At 41.3% G+C, this 21,923-nt stretch overlaps 1 long non-coding RNA gene across 1 annotated transcript; it reads left to right on the plus strand.

Moving 5' to 3' along the window:
- The first annotated feature begins 15,449 nt into the window (after positions 1-15,449).
- Positions 15,450-20,887, plus strand: LOC122991681. Its single transcript, XR_006405889.1, has 2 exons — positions 15,450-15,784; positions 20,808-20,887. It is a non-coding gene; the product is annotated as an uncharacterized LOC122991681 (long non-coding RNA).
- The last annotated feature ends 1,036 nt before the right edge of the window (positions 20,888-21,923 follow it).

Genomic DNA, 21,923 nt, shown 5'->3' on the forward strand with positions numbered 1-21,923 from the left:
GACACTTGCTGCAAGGGCAAAAAGACGGCTAGAGATTAACGCGGGCTGTATTTGTGCTGTTTGTCCATCTGGCGAGGCTGAGAACTGTCGGGCCTAACACCTGTGGCAAACATCCTCAATCTAACAGCGGTCAGTGTGTGTCGAGGAAGCTGAGAAGTCAGCCTCTGGAAGCAAATATATCATTTAATCATGCCCCAGCTTGTTCCCTCCAGTGTTTGCACTCTCATTACTCTCTCTGTCTGTGTTAAGTAAACACAACAATCAGAGGAATGGCTCCCCTCGCTCTTTTGGAAAAAGAAGAAAGGCCCCGTTCCAAATTAGGTGTTTCACCCAGCTGTAACCCGAACATCAATAATATTCACACTCCCCAACCAGACTCGAGCTGAAACTGAAAAACTGAGCTTAGTCGTTCTCATCCTGCAACAGGAACTTAATAGGAACTGCAAAAAAAAAAAAAAAAAGTATAAATCATGAGCTTCTGTGATATGAGCTGCTCAGTGTTCTATTTAAGATCCTACCAAGCCGCCGGCTGTGTCTTCCCTTGTTCTTTTGTGTCTCTGTCTAAGCATCTCCCATGAATACAGCATAAATATTTTGGCAGGTGGTGTTTGGAGGATATTAGAGCACAAGCACCGAGCGCTCAGGGATATCGATTTTGCTTTAGCGGCCAAGAGCCATGGCTCTGCTGGCATCGATACGTCGAGGAGAGGAGGTTGAATGAGGAGGGATGACCTTGAGCCGGGAAGCAATCTTGACAAATAAGCTCCAGGACGGAAATGCAAGGGGGGAGGGGGAGGGGAGGAGGGGGGGAGGGAAGGGAGGGGGGAAACAAAACACTGAGGATGTCAGGGTGCACCAACTCAGGGGTGACACTGTGAGATCTTCAGAAAGACAATAAGGGGAACAGCACAGTCACAGCAACGTCTGTGAGGAGTTTTTCCCTCCTATTTTGCTAATACAGCAATACAGCACATGTGCAGAGCCAAACCAATATTGATGGCTCATTGAAATGTTTTTACACATGATACTTGTAAGTAGATATTGTTGGTTTGGCTCTGAACATGAGAAAAATATAGAAAATTTACAGCCTTATTCTTTTAAAATCTTCTCTTGGAATAATAAATTGTGTCTGACGTGTTTTTTTCATGGTAAAAATGTTCAGACACCTTGTTAAAAATCCATGAAATGATACCTACTGCTTCTCCCTGGCTGCAAAATTCAAAATCTATGAATATGCAAATATGTTTCACAGTTACAAAAGTTTAACTGCTGTACATTCGTGAAGTACATTTTCGGTGTTTGTGCACCGGAGGCTTCAAGCTTCCGCATCACACTTGGATAAGTTACATAGTGGCCCTCGTTTGGCTCCAAACTATATACGCCTACGTGCTTTAAACTCAGGATTCACGGTGAGTACAGATAAACTTTCCTCTTTCAGCAGATAAATATGAAAACAAAACTCTTCGCATACATCATTCTGCACAAACATCCACCTGAAGAACATAACAGGTTTTTGACTGGAGGGGGATTTTAATAGTTCATTGTGCAGCATGGCATGTCGAATAAACCAATCGGTTGATCTAATATGCTTGTCTTTGTTGGGTTAGAAACAGAGAGGGAAAAGCACATTTCTTCTTGTTGTATAAGTATCAAAGAGACAGCTGCACATTAGTCTCCCGATGACTCCTGTGCATGTTTTCTTCCATGTTGCAGCCGTCCATGGAAACTTAAAAGGTAGATTATAGGATTTTTTCAAGCATTAATAAGCTTTGAAAGAGTAATCAGTCACTGTAATGACTCCTCGTATCCATATTGTGAAGAAATTGCCACATTCAGTTCACGTTCCTGTCGGATTCATGCACATTCCTGCTATTTTTCTTTTTACAGTTAGTGCCATATTTCTACTGTTTACCTGGAGATGAAAGATAAAATGATTGCTACCATGATAACTTTCCAGACTTGTAAAATCCTTCTCCATAATACTATAAACCGCTGTGCAGTGTTTTGGCATCTGATAAGTAGTCTTTGATGAGCCTATTAATCAACGTGGACTTCCTGTATTTATCTCACAGGTTTAACTCAGGACTGTTTCTGGCCTGAGCGCTCACTAAAAGATAGAGGGAATAAAATCACAGTCCTGAGGGTATTATGAGGCATCTGCAGTGTGAATTAGCCAATTCCAAACTTTATGATCTTTTTTTTAGTACAAAATTCCTTTCTGTCAACAGTGTTTCCTTACTGGATACCGTACATGCTGGTTGTTGCATGTCGGTTTGTTGCAGGAGGAAAACACCAACGATAACCCTGCACGCAACTGTCAAGACAGAGATACTCACTTGCTTTGTCAAACTCATACAGTATTAGATTCAGCTGAACGGCAGAATGCTGAATGTTTACACAGAACAAGCTCTTTGGATTTTGTCCTCCACCTCATAGTCACGCTAGGGACGGATGTCCTCATTCCCAGTATAGACAAGAGCAATGAACATACTCTATAGGTGGCTGTGGTTCATGAGGTAGAGCGGGTCATCCATTGATTGCATCTCCGTCTCCACCTGTATGGATGTCAAAGTGTCCTTGGGCGAGACAATTAACCCCACATTGCTCCTTCTCTTTAGCTCATGGCCTTGCATGTGTGTGAATGGGTCACATTGCTATAGAAATGCAGTCCATTTATATAGCATGTGGATATTGTATTTACATTCACTGGAAAAGTCTGAACAAATCCTTTATCCTTTTCTTTTTTTCCGATAACTGCTGTCTTATAGTTGACCCCGTGTTTAGATTCCTGGCGCATTTTTGCTAATCTCCTTATTTCACTGTTTGTTGATGCTACAGTCTTTTACAGGTCCAGGGGAAATGGAGTCTAACTGATGTTTACATGCTCCAACAATAAATAACACCTGACACAACAAGCACAAACTCGATCTTTCTCTTACTGGGGTCATATGAAAATACATCAGAGTCCAATTAAAAACCACAGGATACCATTCCTTCAGAAGCAACGTAGCCGTATCCTCTCTGCTGCTGTAAAGGAGATAGAGAACTGCTTGCTGAGAAATATGGCGTTGCCTCTAAGATGATAGGCCTAAATCCACAAAACCATCCGTCCATGTGGAAATGAAGTGTGAAAGCGCAGTGGTACTCCTACACGCCAACCCTCTGCTGGTTATCAGCGCAGTGCTGTATTGTGCAACTATGTGAGGTAGCCTTCAGATTTATTAGGTCATGTTTCAGGATTTAGACTGCTCCCCACCTCAACAAGACGATTAGCTCTGCCAGCACCTCACTTTCTCTGCTCTCTATCGCTTCTTCTCTATCTACTTTGTCCGTAACAAACACACACACACACACACACGTACACACACACACTCACAATCCTCAATCCTCTACCCGCCTCTTTGTGTCTCTGTCTGTCTCTCTTTCATTCCACAGAGATGATTTATTTTGTTTCTCCCCTCTCCTCCTCCAGTCCTCGGCCGCCCTCGGGGTCAGCGCCAAGCTCCATCACTCTGTCTGGATTCTTAATCCCCACACTGGAGACGCCCGTGCCAATACAGGAGAATAACAGATTAAAAAACACAGCCGAAGCCCCGAGTATCTCCCCTTTTCTTTCTCTGCTTCTCCCTCTGTCTCTGCCTCTCTCCCCCCCCCCCCCCCCCCGTCTTCACAACAGATAAGTGGAAAAATAAACTTGGAAAGCTAAGCCAGAGTTGAGAGGCGAGTCATCGACCCAAGGATGACAGAGAAGCTTCCAGCACGGTGGTTAATGAAGGTGATGCAGCAAAGCAAGGAACTCTGCGGAGGCACTGAGTTATAACACTGGAGCCTTGGGAGGTGACACGACTGCAGGCGGGAAGGTTTCCACTTCGCCGCAATTGTCTAAGGAAGATACATGTTTGACCCCCAGACAAAAATATAAGTAGGAGAACTTAAAAATAATGAAACCTGAGACTCCATTTTCACATAACCAAAAATAATGGCTGTTTCACCTATAAAAGGTCACTGTTCGCTTTACTGTACCTCCAAAGTGAACGGAGGGAGGATGAGGTATTACGGTTAAAATCCCGGGACGTTATTAATAAAGAATCTAAAAATAAGAACAATGATGGAGAAAAATCTGTAGACTCAAGGTCATATTCACAAAGAAATCCCAGAACAGGATGCCTGACCGCTGATCCAAGACCAGTTTTTACTGTGAACTCATGCTGGTATTTGCATGGCTACACAACCCAATCAATGACCTTAAACAAGAATCTTTAACAAAGCTGCCGCGGCCCCTTTCATTCAAGATGCAAGACTCCTGTCCCTGTTGTGTGAGAGATGGGAAGAAGGAGGGGAGGGGTGGGGCAGCTACAAGGAGATAATGGCTGTGTCAGTTTCACACTGCTTCCCTCATAAAAGCTGAGCCAGGAGGAAGCTGCCTGAGAGGGATGTGGAATGCACGTGCATGTGTTTGTGCATGTGAGTCAGCCAATGGGAGCGAGTGCATGTGTCTGCATTTGGTTTAGCCCCATGTAGTTTCTTAAACATTTGTTAGTCGCACCTGACACTGAGAATTGAGGCTTGACGTCCTATTTTTTTGCTCAACCACAAAAAAAATATATGTATAATATATGATCATCATCATTGTAACATTACACAAACAAAATCAAATCATATGTTGTAAGAAAACCACAAGTCTTTAATCTAAAACAGGCCTATAAACCTTTTTATTTAGGAAGCCTTTTTCATCTTTACTCAATTTTTCTTTATGTTATGTTTATAACGCTGTAGCACTTTGAGATTCATTGCAAATGAAAAGTGCAGTTCAAATTAAATGCATTTATTTATTTTATGATAGCATTTTAACATTAGTGAGTTGTGGGAAAAAAGAGAAAGGAATGCTAACATTATGCTAATATTAAACGTTAGCCGGCTAATGTGCCATTAAATTCGCTTGTTGTCATCGAAGTTTCAGGCTGTTAACTTCTCATACTAAACTGGAAAAAATATATATATATTTTTAATTTTTAAGTTATTAAAAAGTTTAAGCTATTTTTTGGCCACTTGGGGGCAGCAGAAACAAGTTGTGAACATAACACTGTCATGTCATCAGCTTTTAAGTTGACATGTTGAATTTAGCAAACAGTTTCACATCCAGCAGTTACGGAGCAACATTATCATTCATTTGGAGTCGTGTTTCTGTCCACCTTGTGAATGTCAGTCCAATATTTACTCTTTTGTTCTCTACCAACTCTACCAAATATCTGGCTCTTCAGCTGCTCAATGCTCCACTAGTTAGCTAGTTGCTAACTGTCTGTTTGCTGTTTGCCGCTGCTAAAAAAATTAGGCCTAGATTATAGCCGCTTGAATGTATTTATTTTGATGGCAGTGTAGGGAAAATTAACTAAAGTCAAACACTGACACTGAGAACACAAGAGAGGTTTATATTTTCAGTTTCAAAGGTTATATTATATTACAATCTGTGACATACAGTATATAGTCCTGGACTAACATAAACATTAGCAACCAGCTAACATCACCTACACTTCAGGTCAACCCCGTTAGCCATGCATTTAGATAATTTAGCATAGTGTGTCTTTAAGACCTAACATTATGCTAAAACAACATTACATCAACACTAGCTACTTAAAAACTACATTTTAAAACTAGCAACCAGCTAACATCACCTGCACTTAACGTCAACTTCGTAGCTAAATACTCCTGTATTTAGCTAATTTAGCATAGTGTGTCTTAATACACAACAACAACAACATCACATCAACACTAGCTACTGCATTTTTTTTTAAAACCATTTAAAATGACTTTATTGCATCTGTTTAAGCTATTCTTGTATCTTAAGTGCCTTCCTAAAAGATACAGACAAGTCATACTATGGCAAGTACACTGTTACAGTTGAACATCCTTTACAGGCCAGAGTTAACATTTAGCTAGTAGTTGTATTTGGTCACCCAGCCTTCAAAAAAACTGCTAACTTGTGTAAAAAATGATTTGCCTCTGCTTCGATGTTTTTAGTATCGTCCCAGTCGGCTTTTCCACCTTAATGATAGCACCTGTCTGACCCAAACTCACTTATCTGTGAATTTCCAGCTTGAAAAGTTTGAAAAAGTATGTCGCTTTAAAAAAGCTGTGCGTGTCTCTCTGTCTGTGTGCGTGCTCGTGCTTACAGGCTCATTGTTCACTCCTCCACACCTCTGTGACTCTTTGAGAGGACAGTAGGGTGCAGGGTGGGGTGGTGGTGGTGGTGGTGGTAGAGGGGATGCAGTGTCATCCAAATCACCATCACCCTTCCTCCTCCTCCTCTTCCTTCTTTTACCACTCCCTCTGTCCCCGCTGGCCCTAAAGAAAGTCCTAAGGCCCTGACAACGGGACATCCCTCTCCCATGGCTTTTACCGCGGCCAGTATACACGCTGTTGGCTCATTGTGACTCACTGGACTCTGACAGCACAGCCTGCACTCACAATGTGTTTATTGGACACGGCTGCATGTGGCGTTTCACCCACCCACCCCCACACACACACACACCAAACACCACACACACACACACACACATACGAATCCCCCGGGCCCCTAAGATCCGTCTGTGTGGTGCCATCGGCAGGTGGGGCCCCGGCTGGAGGGTGAGGTCATTTATATGTGGACGATGGGGAGATAGGAAGCACAGGGGGGAGGATACAGGCCAAACAGAGCGGCTAAAGATATTGTCTGTGTGGACACCGAGTAAAAGAAAGCGAGGAGAGTCTATGTTAGGACGAGAGGTGTGTTAAGAGAAAGTGTGAGGACGTAAACAGAGGTCCAGCTGGGGTTGAGTAGTAAAATATTTTCCCAACTTTTCAGTAACTAAACTCATCATTCCAGACTGTATTTAAACTTTAAATTACAAGAGGTGGTTCTTTAATAGACATAAATCATCCACATGAAAGCAAATCATCAAAGTAACACTATTATTCATAGTATCATTAAATTAGCAAAATCTCCAATGCTTCAGAATTTCCTATTATGCCTTAATGGTAAGAAGGGGAGAGATATCTGTGAGGTTAAATACATAAAAGTCCACTACACATAAAATCACAGTTATATGAAGGCAGACGAGCCAAGACAGAATAATTACCTGTAGCTCTAAAAGTCTATTTGATGAGCTTGCAAGGTCTTGTTAATGGATTTTTAATATTTCTTTTGTCATCCTGGTTGTTGTTGGCATCCATCCACCATCCAACAAAACTGCACGCTGACCTGATGAAATCTCAAAGGTGTGTTCAGATGTTATTTATTTGAATTTGACTGCTGGAGTGTTTTGTGATGGTGTGTATTCACCTCAAACAGCCAAAGTACTGCGTGTTCATACTTGAGCTTTAGACTAGCTACCTAGACTTGTATTGTGTGTATGTTTGTGACTAATCAGCCTCTGTCATAAGTCATAAAGCCTCTGAATAAGCAAGCATATTCCCCTCAGTTTAAGACATTTTTAATTCATACAAACACAGGTCTCTGCCTTAATTTGCACCAGCATGGGCAAGTTCGACTCCATTGACGTCTTTCCACGGACTTTGGTCTGAGCACACTTTAACAATAAACACAATTTATTTTGATCAGATTTTTATTTTTCAATTCTGGAGGGTAGATCAAATATAGCAAATACTAAGCCCCTGCATACATCTGTAATACTGAACATGGATTATTAATAACATAAGCATGCTCCTCCAGTCCTTAAAGAGATATGCACACCATACAGAATTTAAATGACTGACCAGCACATGCAACACTATAATCACCTCAATTACATCAGTATTTATGTATTTTACTGCTATGCAAAGTACAGCTGAGGGTGAAGAGTGTCGTCACTTTTGGTATTTCGTCATTTTTTTTTACCTAACGATGGCTCTAGATGAAAAGTTATTTTGCAATTATTATCATTAAAATCAGTGCAGTTCATCCTGAGGAGAATATTTGTACCAAATTTCACGGCAGTCCGTCTGTCGAAACAAAAAAATGTCACCTACTGGTGGATGAAAAGTCAGAAAATACAAACTTCCAAGGTAATAGTTGCTGAGATCTTTGAATTTGGACCAAACTGACAGACTGTCATCTGTAGAGTGGTGTGGCAAAAAAAAAAAAAAAAAGAGGACAATAGAGACAGACAGACTGACAGGAGGGTAAATATAAACCTCGGTGAAGGACGTAACCTCACAAACCCAAACAACAAACAACCCACAAAGACTTTCTTTTACAAGTGGTCTCACCCTTATATATCTTTTTGTATGGACGTGTATTTTTGTGTGTGTGCGCCGCCGTCCTCGGAGCGTGGAGATTGCCGCCTACGAGTCTTTCTCTTTGAAATGACAACATGCTGGCCGCTGTCTTGTTAGGGGCGGCGATTGATTGAGCGCGTCTGGCAGGCCTGAGCCCCCTGCTCGGTTCATTTGTTATACATTTATAGTTCATAATCCATCTGCTCTCACCTCTTCACGTTCCATGTAATTTTTCATTCTCCTTTTGTATCAGGGGGGTCATTTTTCTATACGGCTGTGATAGATAGTTTAGTGTCGGCTGTCTATAATTGGCCCAGATAGTGGGAAGACTCACATGTGTTTATCATTAGAGCCTCTGTCTATGTGTAGATCTCCTCATCATCGCTCATAATGGGTGTCTGAACTTTAATTATGGCACTAAACTGATTCATTAAGCCATTCTTGAACCTGTTTGAAGGTTGCGCAATAGTATTTTCATTATGCATTTAATAAGGTCTGCTCAGGCCACAGTTTTTCCTTATTTTTATGTCAGAGTAAGATGCATCCTTCCCGCGTTTCGCCAGCAGGTGACAGTAGAGGACCGTGCATGAACGAGCCGCGGCTGAGTCATTCAGAGTTTACCATCTGTTGCTCTGCAAGGGTTCCCGGGAGATGCCAGACACGGGAGGTAGACCTAATGCTTGTTACTCAGGCTCATCCCAGTTTTTTTTTTTTTTTATTATTTCTTTATTATTTATCTCCACAGTTCTCAGCCCTATTTTTCCTGGTCACTTTTTAAATTACAGTTTTGTATGACAGAGCCAGAGGCAGGCTGAGGTTTACTTTCCAACCTTTGGGTTAAGTGAAAATGGGCTGGAAAAAAAAAAAACGCTCTTTACTGCATGTAATTGATTTTAATGATAGCTTAGCATGATTTAGATATAAAAAACTCATATCAACAGCTTTTGAGCCGCACATAAGCCAATGCTAAACCATCCCGCCTGTCACCTAGTTACTTTTAAGAAGCTACTGTAGCTAAAGCAGCAAAGATGAAACATACTTATTGCAGGAGCACAAACTACAGGATGAGGTTAAACAATGCTGTTAATGGATTTCAAATGCAGCAGCTACGCGACTTTTTCGACCTTGTGGTTTTTTCTGCCAAAAAATGGTTGTAAGTATCTGGGATTAATGTTGACCTATTTCCTGAAGAGGGATTTCTTCAGATTTACCAGCACAGCTACTTTACCTATATGTGATCAAATCCAAAGGAAAGTAAGTATTTAAAAAAAAATCCCTACAAAAAAACAACAATCCTTGGATATTGCAAATAATTTAAAAGCTGTGTTTTGGTACAAGGTTGTATGGATGAATTCACAATGCAGTAGTCAGCTTTTGTTAGTTTAATCCACAGTTTTTACTATTAAAAAAGCACAAATATCTGTGTATCCACTGCTATTATGCTATAAAACTAACCTGAAGGAAGCAGAAAATGTTAAAGCAAGGAAATTAATTAAGACTGTTCTGCTATAAGAAAACTGTGTATTGAATTCTGACTTTTGAAATGTCATTATGCTTCTACGTATACACATCAACTGTTAAAAATACTAAAAATGTTGTATTTTTCATACCTCACCTCTATACAACACAAAGTCAGAATCTATGAAAAGATTCTCCAGGCTTTGTTGATTATGAAGATCAGGGTTGTATCTCTCCCAGGAGATAACATACTGTACATTTCTCCCAGGTGTATTACAGAAAGGTTAGACTTGAACTAATTTTTCTTGTCATGTCACATGTTAGATGTAGTAGTTTTGTATACAGGCAAACCTCCAGCTTGTCTGTATGCTACAGTGGAGAGTATTACAAGCAGATACTTTGATAATGATCAGACAAAGATGCTCCAAAAATAACAGCGTAATAGTGAGAGCTCTTTTCAGTGTCAAGCAAGAACTCATCCACCAACCCCTCAGTGGGTGTTGTAATCTGTATGGATGAATGACCTCTCTCTATCTCTCTCTTTCTTTCTCTCTCTCTCTCTCTCTCTCTCTCTCTCTGTGTGTGAGTGTGTGTGACAGAAAGCGACAGAGGAAAAAGAATCCTCAGAAGCAAAAAAGCGAGGGAGGTGTATAATGAGAAAGAAGGAGCTGGTGGAAAAGGTCTGATCTCTCTTGCCGTGCCAGTGAGTGCACACTTTGGTGCTGCTGAGGCCCCGGTGGCTCGTTCCCCTTTCTTTGTCCTCATTGCTCCGGGGGACAGCGGTGCTGCGGGAGGTGATGAGGATCTTTTTTTTTGGTCATGTACACGACCAGCCATGTTGGAATAAATCTGCCCTGTGTAGCTGTAACCATTATCTCCTGAGCACTGTACTGGCATACTGAGCTACAGCTCAGACCCGAGGGAGACTGTGCTGTGCAGACAGGAAGAAGGGACTGAGAGGTAGAGAAAGGGTAAACTGATGGATGACAGAAAAGTGTGTGCTCATAATTTTTCAAGTCTATCATAAAACAACAGTCAGGAGCCCAAATGAACACTGAGATAGCTTTTCTTCTTGCTGAATCATGCTCATATTTATACTGGTCATTAGAAGATCCCTTCATAATGCATTTACGAGGTAAGTGATGCACTCTGTCTGTGCAAAAATGTAGTTAAAAGTTTATCTGAAGCTAATATGAAGCTTCAGCGTCCAAGTAGATATCTGTCAACGTCACAGTCCCTCTTTTTGTTACTATACTTCCACTGCGGCTCAACAGGAAAACACTGTCAGAGGAAACACAAAGAGTGTTTTGTGGTGTAGTTACATGTTGCAATCATGTAATGAGATCCCCCAAATCTGCAAGATTTGATACTGTAGTGAGACCAAAACTTATACTCCCTGACCATATCTGGCAACCCAACCTATAGTTGGAGGCGCTGCGCATTAGTTCTGAGTAGAGGGATAAACTGTTGTTAGTCAAGAAATAGTTCCAACACCTAACTGCCTAAAAAACCAGACATTTTCCAGTATACATTTCTTTATGGGTTAATAAAACGGATAAATAGAGTGGATGGGACAGCTTTAAAGGTGTTGGTAAATCTTTGCCGTGCTAGCAGTATGGCTCTAGGGATGGCAACGTCAGTCTGTGTACCACCGCTTTGGTTCAGACCGAAATATCTCATAACTATTAGATGAACTGCAATGATGACATTCATGTTGCCCGAGGGATGAATCCTACTGACTTCGGCGATATCCTTACTTTTACACATTATAAGAGTTGACAGCTTTGGTTTTTAAGTAAGATGTCTCAGATGAGATTAAATTAGATTCAACTTTATTGTCTTTGCATGCAGTAGGTACCAGTAAAAACAAAATGCAGTTCAGCATCTAAACCAGACAGTGAAAATAGTAGCGAGGGCCTATAAGTGGATTTAATGAGGATAGAATAAACAGTATGTAAACGAGAAGTGTCCATTAAAATTATATATCTGGATAGAACATAAAAGTTATTCTCGTCCATGGAAATAGTAGTTCGACAAGCAAATCTCCAATTACTAGCTCTTTTTTGGAGCTTTCCATCACATCTCATGGTCTCCCTCAGTGAATGGACTATGCCCACTTGACACGGAGATGGCTTAGTCATCATGACATGACCTAAGTATGGAATTTCGGTGGAAACAAATGGTCATATATAGGAGCGGATCATGATGCCCGTCCCTGGTAGAGGATGCTTCTTTTGCATCAGATGTGAACGGCCTCCTTGACCTTTTTTTTTTTTTTTTTCCAGGCCATCCACTGACTCAAGGTCAATGACAATGACCCTCAATATATCAGGTCACTACAAACATATGCGCTGCTCTGAATCAGTGTTTACAGGTAACCATAGCAACTATACTTGTGCTTCATGCTACATTACATGTTATTCTTATTATACCTTTCAACAACCTACCAAGAACATCTCTGGCTGGAAGAGCATTTCTTCTGGCTGCGCTGCATTCTCGTCTTCTGAGGGCGGACTGATGATGGAGAAATTACTATCTCTGCATCTGCAATGAATATCTAAAAAAGAAGTCCTAGCTATTTCATTCCAACACTAAACCTGATATTTTTCTGTTAGTGTAGCTCCATAACATTACGTCAGCTATCATGCTTGAAAAAGAAAAAAAATACACCATCAAAATATGCCTGGAAATGAAAAAAGTACTGTACATTGCTGTTTTTCTTTACTAGTGATTAATGTATTGGGGATGGATATGCTGTAATGGATGATTTTTGCACTTAGCAGCTCTCACATGTTAATGTGTATAACTGTCTAAATTTTAGAGCTGAGTGTGGATGAATACAACATCAGTGCATCAGTAGGCAAGCTAACACCAACCATAATGTTCTTTGTCCATAAAGACCTCAGTTATGGGATTGAAATGGATTTTCCCTCCAGCTTTATTGAACAGAAAAGTGCTGCTTTCTTGTGCCCTGTCACTACTCTGTGGCGGACATATCCCAGGCGCACCCACAAAGCTAGTTTATTTGTTCTGCACTCATAAATAGACCAGCTTCATCTTCACCCACGACAGGGTGTAATTCCCTATGTTATTTCATTATGGCACATTTTTGCCCTCTTAGTAATACTTAATAGGTTTAGCAGATTGACAAGTGGGGAGGCCAAAAAAAAAAAAAAAAAAAAGCGTGAAGGAAAAAGACAGATAGAAAAGGAGCCAAAGGTGGAGGGACCAACTGACAGAGACAGATGTGTAGAGAGTGAAAGAGAGAGGCTGGGGTTGGAGAAATGAAAGAGTGATTGGTTAAATGAAAGGGACTGTGCAGCGGTTCGCTCCAAGTTCTGCGGTTGCGGGTGTCTGTCCAGGCTTAGCAGCCTGCGGATGAGAATGGGCCACAACCACTAAGATGTGCTGCTAGCTTTGGCTGGCTCACTCTGCCCCTTTTGGCTCGGTGTTACCCTTCTCCTCTATAAAAGGAGAGTGCTGGCTAGCTTCAGTTTGGCCACACTCCTTATAGCCCAGAACAACCTCTGGCTCTTGGGACGGCTTACTCATCCCCATTTGGCACCATACATCTCACAAAAAGCCTCCATCCCCCAACCCTCACAATCCCAACAAGCTCCGGTGGAAAAATTGACACCGGCAACACTTTCTCATGCTTAAAAATCTCACTGCTCTAAAGCATTGAACCTATATAAATCCGTTTGTAATTTTTTCTTTTTCCTCCTCAGTTCTCCATTGAAAAGCTACAGCCTGAGGCTCATTATGACATTTGTGTGGAAATTATGGTCATAAGAGATAAAACTGAATTAGAACAGTAATAAAGAGTGAAGGTTTTTTTTTTTTCCAAGGACATGCACAGACATGCAATGCAGGCTGTTGAAAATTTAGATGTCATGATACAGGAGGCACTAGATAGCCTGCCGCTTGTGCTCATTCAGCTGGTACTCCTGCATGACCCACACTTCTAGAGGTCTTCTTGGGTTCACTCAGTTATAAGGAATTGAGACACAACCTGAGCTGACCAGGCTTTGCAGGGTTCAACTACAATTTTGAATTGGTTCTTACTGGTTCAGCTCTGACTGCTTAATGGGTCTCTTTCTCTTCAGGTCTCTTTTTTGGTTTTATGCCAGTTGGGTTCAGATAGGTTTTCCACAGGTCCAAAACTTTGGACGTCTTACTCAGACCACACTCCGGTCATTTAAAAAGATTGAAACTCTGCTGGAAAACCACTATAATCCTGTTTGCTCAGTGACATCATGACATTGCAGTGCATGGATTCAGGATTAGCACCTATTTTCCTTGGAGTGACAGCAGTGTGGTTGTTGAAAGAACATCAATAGGCAAATTTATGGTTAGTAAACTGATATCCCATAACCCACCCCTGCTCACTAGCCCCAGATTGTCTTTGGTGAATTACCGTCAGACAGACGGAGAGACCCCTTCTCCTGTAAACAATGGACGTTGGCAGTCAATAAACAGGAGGGCGTGGATACACAAAGCGCCACAAAGCCTCTGGTTCCATTGTAGCCATGTGTGACACCATGTGAACAAGAATCAAAATCCCTTCTGTCATTCATCTACTTACCAGCGGTCTGCTGTTGCCATGACTCCTCCGCCGCCAACAGTAGGACTTTCTCTTTTGTTCTTCACGACTGCCATTCCACTCTGGTCCAAGATTTTATGGCATGTTGTGATTAGTCATTAATTATTCTGCTAATGTGCCTGGTGAGTTTATTCTCCAAAGAACAAGCACAAGCAAAGGCCTTCAATCTTTAATCTAACCAGTTTGTATCATCACAGGTAAAAAAAATTGCTCACAAGTGAATGATGTCTGATGTGTTGAAAATCGTTTACACAGCAGTTCTGGAACTTTTTGCCACAGCTCAAGGCTTTGCTGAGTCCCTGTTGGCTAACCGTTAGCCGTCGTGCTGTGAGGCACAGCCACTCATGAGTGAATGACAGTTTCTTGACAGCTTCATTAAGACCACAGATGGTAGGGGAAGTGGTGAGGAACTAGAACAAATGTAACGCTAGTGAAATGTGAGGGAGGCCGCAGGACCTTTTCACAGCTTGCACGGCTGGCTCACGTCCAAGCAGCCTGTCCGGGTAACCCGTCCCCTCTATCTGAAATCTGGCTTCAGCAGAGATCATGGAGCCCCTGCAGGTGAGATCCGATGTCATGTTGGTAACTTCTCTGAGGCTGGTGGGTGAAGTCCAGCTGCTGCCCCCTACAGAATAGGAGGAGGTGTCAAGAATGAATGTGTGGTAATATAATTACTTACATCTGCACTTACATTGAGGAAAAATCCCATCAGCTTTATGCAGTAAAATAATCAGTCTTGCACAAGCTTTAAGACAGTTTGGCAAATTAATGGGAACATGGATCTGACCACAAGTGTTTATTAAGCTTACATGCTCCATCTGGTGTTTTTTTGACAGATGCTTTTAAAGAAACGGCTCCTTCGTTCAGTCATTATCTATTGATTCCCATGTTACTCAAAGCTCCATCGAGGTTTTTATGAAAACTAACCACAGAAAAGTAACCGAATCGATAAATATAGAACAAAATGTCATGTGGGAACCCACAGGATGGGGCTGTCATCTGGCAACAAAATGACATGCTGCGTAAACCGTTGGAAAAATCCCGTTGTCATTAGATGAACCAGCTGCAGAATGATTTCTCAGTTAAATTTAAAGAGTTATTAAGGGGGGGGGGTTACAATGAAACTGTGAGCAAACTGACATTAGGATAAGTGTGACAGAACTTTCCCTTAACTTATTCCTTTAAAACAGTGGAGGAAATGGTCACTGAGGTATTTGGATGTCTCATTTTCTGTCTGGCCAAACCAGTCGATACAAAGTATGAGGACATATCTGACCAACCACTAACTGACCACTCCCCAAGTCCAGGAGGATGGGGGCTATCAAAGTGAGCAAATTATTGTGGTTTCAGTAATGCTCCTTCAGTCCTGTTTTTCTTAACTTGTCCTCTTTTTAAAGTCAAATTTCAGTGATCAGACCTGCCTGTGTGTATGAACCAACTGATGTCAGTAGATCATCAGAGGAAATAAAGGTAAGAGGCATTTTTACATACATTCACCTCAAGTTTTGGAACTTGGACTATGTTTAATATAGACATCCGACATTATAATAGTGTATAAATCACAAAAAGTATGTTTGTCCCTTTTAAGAATGCTCAACTTTCATGCTAGCATCAATGGTATTTTTTCTTAGCATGATTTATAAATACTTAAAAGCATGCTTACATCAGTCCATTTCATTAAATTGCAGTGATCAGACCTGCCTGTATGTACGCAAATACCCACAAATTATCATCATGAGAGGAAATAGAGGTAACTTTGCAAACAGAGCATTCAGAGCAGACATTTTTACATTAATTCACTATGTTTAATACAGACATCTGACATTATAATAGTTTTTTTTCTTAGCATGATTTATAAATACTTAAAAGCATGCTTACATCAGTCCTGGGATCAGCTTCATCTGTAGTGACATCCTCAGTTACAGCACCTGCTGCACTGATTTCTTCGCTGGTACATTCTTCTTCTGAAGATTGTCCTGTTGATGTTATCCTGTTGTTGTTACTGATTTTCAAACCAGAAACCCCCCCTCCACCCCCCCCCCCCCCCCCATCCCTCAGCTACACCTTTGTGTGAGACGGCAGAGAAATGGTGATATGCATCTGGCAGCAGTGTACTGTGGACGAAGAAAAGAATAAAGACGTTGAGCCAGACGAAAATAGAAAGTCCGACAAATAGAGTTTATTTTAGAAGAAAAAAAAATCCTTGAGAAATATTAACTCAACAAAGACAGAGCTGTGCAGGTGGAGAGGCAGACAAGAGATTAACACATTCATTTAGCCTTACAAGAGGCAAGATAAAAGAAACCCTGAACACAAGTGAATGTAGTTCAGACATCACACACACTTTCGCAAGAGGAATGATTAATGTCTGTGGAGGAGAATGTGCCTGATTGGCCTTTTCAGACCCGTGCTTTTTCATATACACACACACAAACAGACACGCACAAGGCCCAGGAGTAGGGGGTTATCAAACATAGGGAGGGGGATGAATAAACTCATGTCTTGAAGCGGTCAAACTAAGAGAAAAGTCTCAGGGGGCCAGAAGATAGAGTTGCCAAAGGATCTGTCTAGACTGTTTCCCATCACCTACACAGCATATGGTAAAGGCTGATAACTGAGGCAGAAATGAATAAGACTGATGCATGTTAACAAGGGAAAATGACCAGATATGCTAATGAATGTGTCCAATAGCAGCAGGGTGAAGGAAGAGGACTGCAGAAAGGTGGGTGGGTTGCTATCAATAAGTTCTCAAAATCCTTGAGGGTGGAGTGTGAACGAGATTGTCCTGACATTTGATTTATCCCTCATTTCCTCAGCTACCGTTATCTCTTGAAAATAATTATCTTCCCCCGAGTCATGTGAGAAAAAAAAAAACAAACTGTGTAGATTAGTCCCCGGTGTTTCATTTGAATCACTCATTTCCATAACTATGTTTACTAGTCAATATATTTTTGTATTCCCTTATGTGTGGCAACGCTAGGGAAATGTGGTGAGCCTGTCATGAGCCGGGCCAAAGGCTTGTCCACTGAGCGTCTCATAAAAAAAAGTTGACCGCAGTGAGTCTTACAGCTGGACAGACCCTGAATCAACACTACGTCCGCGCCATTAGCGGTTAAAATGGGCCGTGGTGCACATATCCAACTGTGCAGCTATCCACTCTCCGTTATATTTTCGATCCACTCCCACATTTGGTTTTAGTTTTGCACAATTTAAAAAAAAAATACACCATAACGACAAAGATAACAAATAATATACAGTGCAGAGAGAAGCCTCCACCTGAATAATGTTAAAATTTCAGTTATAGAGAACACAACATACATAAAATAATATGACTACATATAAGTGATGACAAACTAATAGTTATAATATATATATAATAATAAAAATAACAATAGAAATAACAATAATAAAGTCAAAATAAAAGCAGAAAATGTGAGTGTGTGTGTGTGATATTGGTTTATGGGGGAAAGCAGTTACAAAACAGCAGTTAAACGGTCTTTTAAGCAGCTTTTGTAACATTTTATAGAGGAACAGTTCTTTGCCAGGTGGGAAAAAACCACTAAATCTTATCAGGAACTGACCTCTGATGATTGACGAGTTGAGTAAGAATGGACCAGTGAGGTCTTGAACTGCTGAGGAATATTCCCCCTTTACTTGAATGTGTCTTATAAATAAAAAAAACCCACATACTTGTGTTGAGAAATATGGATGTCATAAATAGTAAGAATCTGGAGTTTTTGAAATGGAGGGGCAGATGAGATGTGTGACTCTGATCAGGTTGCAATCATAATAAAATGTTTCTTGACAACTAAAGTTTTATGGAGAGTAATAGGGAAAAATACTCATCCAAACTATATTAAAATATGAAAGATAAAGATAAATTAGACTGTAATAAAGAATAAGGAGACAGTTTGTGGTCACAAGATGACTAACCCTCCTTAAACCAATAGATTTATTTATTTTTCTGCTAAATCAGTCAGTTTGATTTCTCCAACTCAAACTCTCATCGACAATAATTCCAAGAATTTTGTATTTGACACTTGAGGCATCAAGGAGTTTTTTGCCACTGAAAATGATAAAGTTAGATGTTTTTTTTTATATTCAAAGATAGTTTATTTAATCTGAACCATGTTAGCATAGGCAGATAAACTAACATTAGCATCCTTAATCAGTGAGGGTTGTGTCATCATTAGACATTAGACAAATCATTAGTATAGATAAGGAATAATAATGGTCCAAGAATGGAGCCCTGTGGAACTCCACAGACCAGTGTTGGGATAGCAACCCTTCATACAAACAAACTGTCTTCTGTTGGAGACATTATTTTTAATTGTTTGCATGCAGTATCATGAAAAACATATTTATTTCCTATAAAATGTGATGGTTAACTGTATTGAAAGCTATTGAAAGTCTATGAACATACTACAAGTAAATTCATTATTATCAAGTACTGAGGTGGTCAATCAGGTGAAGCGAAACCATAAAAGTGGGTCGGAGCCTCCCATTATAAACAGGGTGAAGTAAAAGCGCTCTAAAAGCACTCAAGAGAACAAAGCGTTACTAATGCATGTTTCCTCGATTTCCGAAGGTTTCCACTCAATTTAATCTCACTTTCTTTTTAGAACATATTTATTCGTACCTGCAGAGGCGGCTTAGTTTCTGCATTTTTGTTTATTATGCTATTAAAACTAGGCAGCCATTAATATTGAACAGATGCATTCCCTTGCCTAATGATAGGCTTATAAATGAATGAGTGAATGAAAATGAATAGTGGCAGATTCATGCCAAGGGATCAGAACTTAGCGTTATCCTACTAAAACACGAGACCTTTCACTTGTAACAGATGTTGAATTTCAACCACTTCCATGTTCATCACACACTTGCTGTGCTGTGACTTTGTATGCATTACAAAAAAAATCTGCTGCATACACAGAAACGTGCAGCATCCTGGACGTCCTTGTGCATTTCCTGATGCATTTCCTCATTTCACAGTCGACCCACCACGCCATCCTTCGTACTCCTCGGACGCCGACTATCATCCGTCCTTCTCTTCCTCCTTCTCCTCCTTCTCCTCCTCCTCCTCCCTTCCCTACCTTTAGGACCTGAGCTCATTGTTTTCGCCCTGCTGATTAACCTCTCCCCGCCCCAAGGAATGTCTCACATTGGGTTCTGGATGAATCCGGGCTGTGCCAGCACCAAAACATGCCCAGCTTTTTCTAATGAGTTCCAGCCGCTCAGGGCTCTGGGCGAGTCAGCCTGCTGTGATTGGCACCTGGTTAGGAGGACAGTGTGACTGTGAAATGGGATGAAAGCAGAGTTTAGTATAGGGCACACTGAGTCCATCCCATAGCAATCAAATGAGAGAGCCAGGTTGTGTTTGACTGACTGCAATTATGGCAAAAGGCAAAGTTTGATGTTAGAAATGTTTCGGTACTTAAAGCTCCTTGAGTGTTTGAAATGTTTACCAGCCTGGCCAGTCTTTGGTATCATTGGTTAAAAGAATAAAAGGGGTGCAAGATAAAATTATCTGATAGAAACCAGCTTTCTTTACCGGACAGCAGAGTATAATTTAGGCAAATGGCTCAAATAAACAGGGAACACAAAAGGAGAAGCAATCCATGGATGTAGTTTTAGCCATGCTAGCTGCACAGCTCTAGGGTTGGGGTTATGGTCTGTCGGGCAGGCCACCACTCCAGACTGAAATATCTGTTTGGTTGTGTGGGCCTTTCCTGACTGTGGTCAAGTGACTGTTCCAGGAAAAAGAGGTGTAACAACAGCATGTCTGCTTTGTTTTGGGAAATGAAGCGCAGGATCACCATCGATAGCCCTGTGCAGCAGCAGCAGCAGCACACATGCATTCCCGGACTCTCGGGTTAGACATGTCTGCTCTGTGCCTGGTCACCCTGACAGGACCTCCCCAGCAGGAGCGATGCTTCACATAATGGGAAATCAATTCTATTTTTGTTGCCTGGGTAGGTGGGCTTAAGGAATAATTACTCAGTCAAGAAGCGGGAGACATGGGAGAGAGAGAGAGAGGCTATCCTCACAGCATACACCACTGTGGTCTTCCTGCTCCTGTGCTGATGTGAAACCAATACCATTATCCAGTTAAATCCGCCATGGAGTGCTCTTGCTCTGTAAGAAAAAAACAGCAGTGTGAGGCCGCGCCATCGATGTGTGGAGCTCCTTAATGAGATTCCTTGGGGTGCATTCTTGAATTGCTCGGATTTCATGATACTTCTAGCATTGGCTTCTTTCCGTCTGGGTAGTGGGTCTACAGGGAGACAACAAATGATTACACACTTAAACACCCCGATGCTCTTGCCAGGACACTTCATTTGTATCAGTCAACCCCCCCCCCCCTCAATCCCCCTACACTGCATCCGCACCTAGACTAAGTTCCTAATAGGCGGATGAAAAAAACAAGAGGGAAAGTACAGCATTCATTGCAAAACTCCTAAAGGTAATCTCCTTTTTTTCGTTACTCCACCAGCAGGGCCAGATTTACCAATATTTTCAATCGAATCACCTGTCAGATGATGAGCCACCCCCCCCCCCCAACCCTCAGGAAAACAGGAAGACAAGGATCATGATAATAATCCAAGAAAAGACACCTGCATTCAATACAGAGGAAGAGGCAACTAACCTATAGATAAAGAAAATTACTTTCAGGAGAGGAAGACAATGCTGCACCCAGTGGTGGAAGAAGTCATCAGGTCCTTAAAGTTACTGGATTATAAGTCAAAGTCCTGAAAGTTTTACCTGTCTGATATGATTATATACTTGTATTCTTCCTCTTCTTCTTCTTCTTCTTCTTTTCTTCTTCTTATTAAAGATGCATGTTATTTTTAACATAAGTATTGTAACTATACTGCTTGGTAGTTTCAAATATAAGGATGTGGTCTGTCTGTTCTGATCACATTGTAATTAAAATCAGTTCTTTGTACATTCACACCTTGCATTAACATGCATTTTACTTACAGTATCCAGATATCCAGATACAGATGCCATATTAACCCCGGGCAGTAATGGGGTCAAGTAGATAGATACATAGATAATTACTTGTGACCCTGTTGACTTATGAGCTCACCCGATCACAGTAATGCCAAAAGCGAGACAGTTTTCCAACCGCCCTTCATCTCCTCCTTCCTCCTCCGGCATACAGTTCAAACCCTGAATCAAAACTCCACCTTTTCTTCAAACATCCTCCCTCCATCATTCTCCCACTCCTCCCCTTCCCTCACGCTGCTTGCATCGCAGCGGGCCGCGCATCTTTTGTGACTGTGTGAAAAACACAATGAAGGTTTTAAAATGACTGAACTTGGGGTTGAAATCTGGATGCATCTCTCCCCAACCCAATTAACACAGAGTCAATAGAGAGCAAATTAAAAAGCCCCCGGGTGGCGGACCTTGCCAGAAAATGCCAACAGAATCAAGACGGTCAAGGCCAGCACAAAGGCACGAACCCCTTTAGTTCTGTACAATCCTCCTGAGCCTCTCTGATTAGAGCAAGGGGAGATTATTTAGACCCTTTTCTTTCATGGTGAGGGTAAATGAGGGGAGAGGGTATCCATTCAAACAGGGCAAAGGGCTGGGAAAAATGGCCGAC

The sequence above is a fragment of the Thunnus albacares genome, chromosome 11, assembly GCF_914725855.1.
Source record: "Thunnus albacares chromosome 11, fThuAlb1.1, whole genome shotgun sequence".
NCBI lineage: Eukaryota > Metazoa > Chordata > Actinopteri > Scombriformes > Scombridae > Thunnus > Thunnus albacares.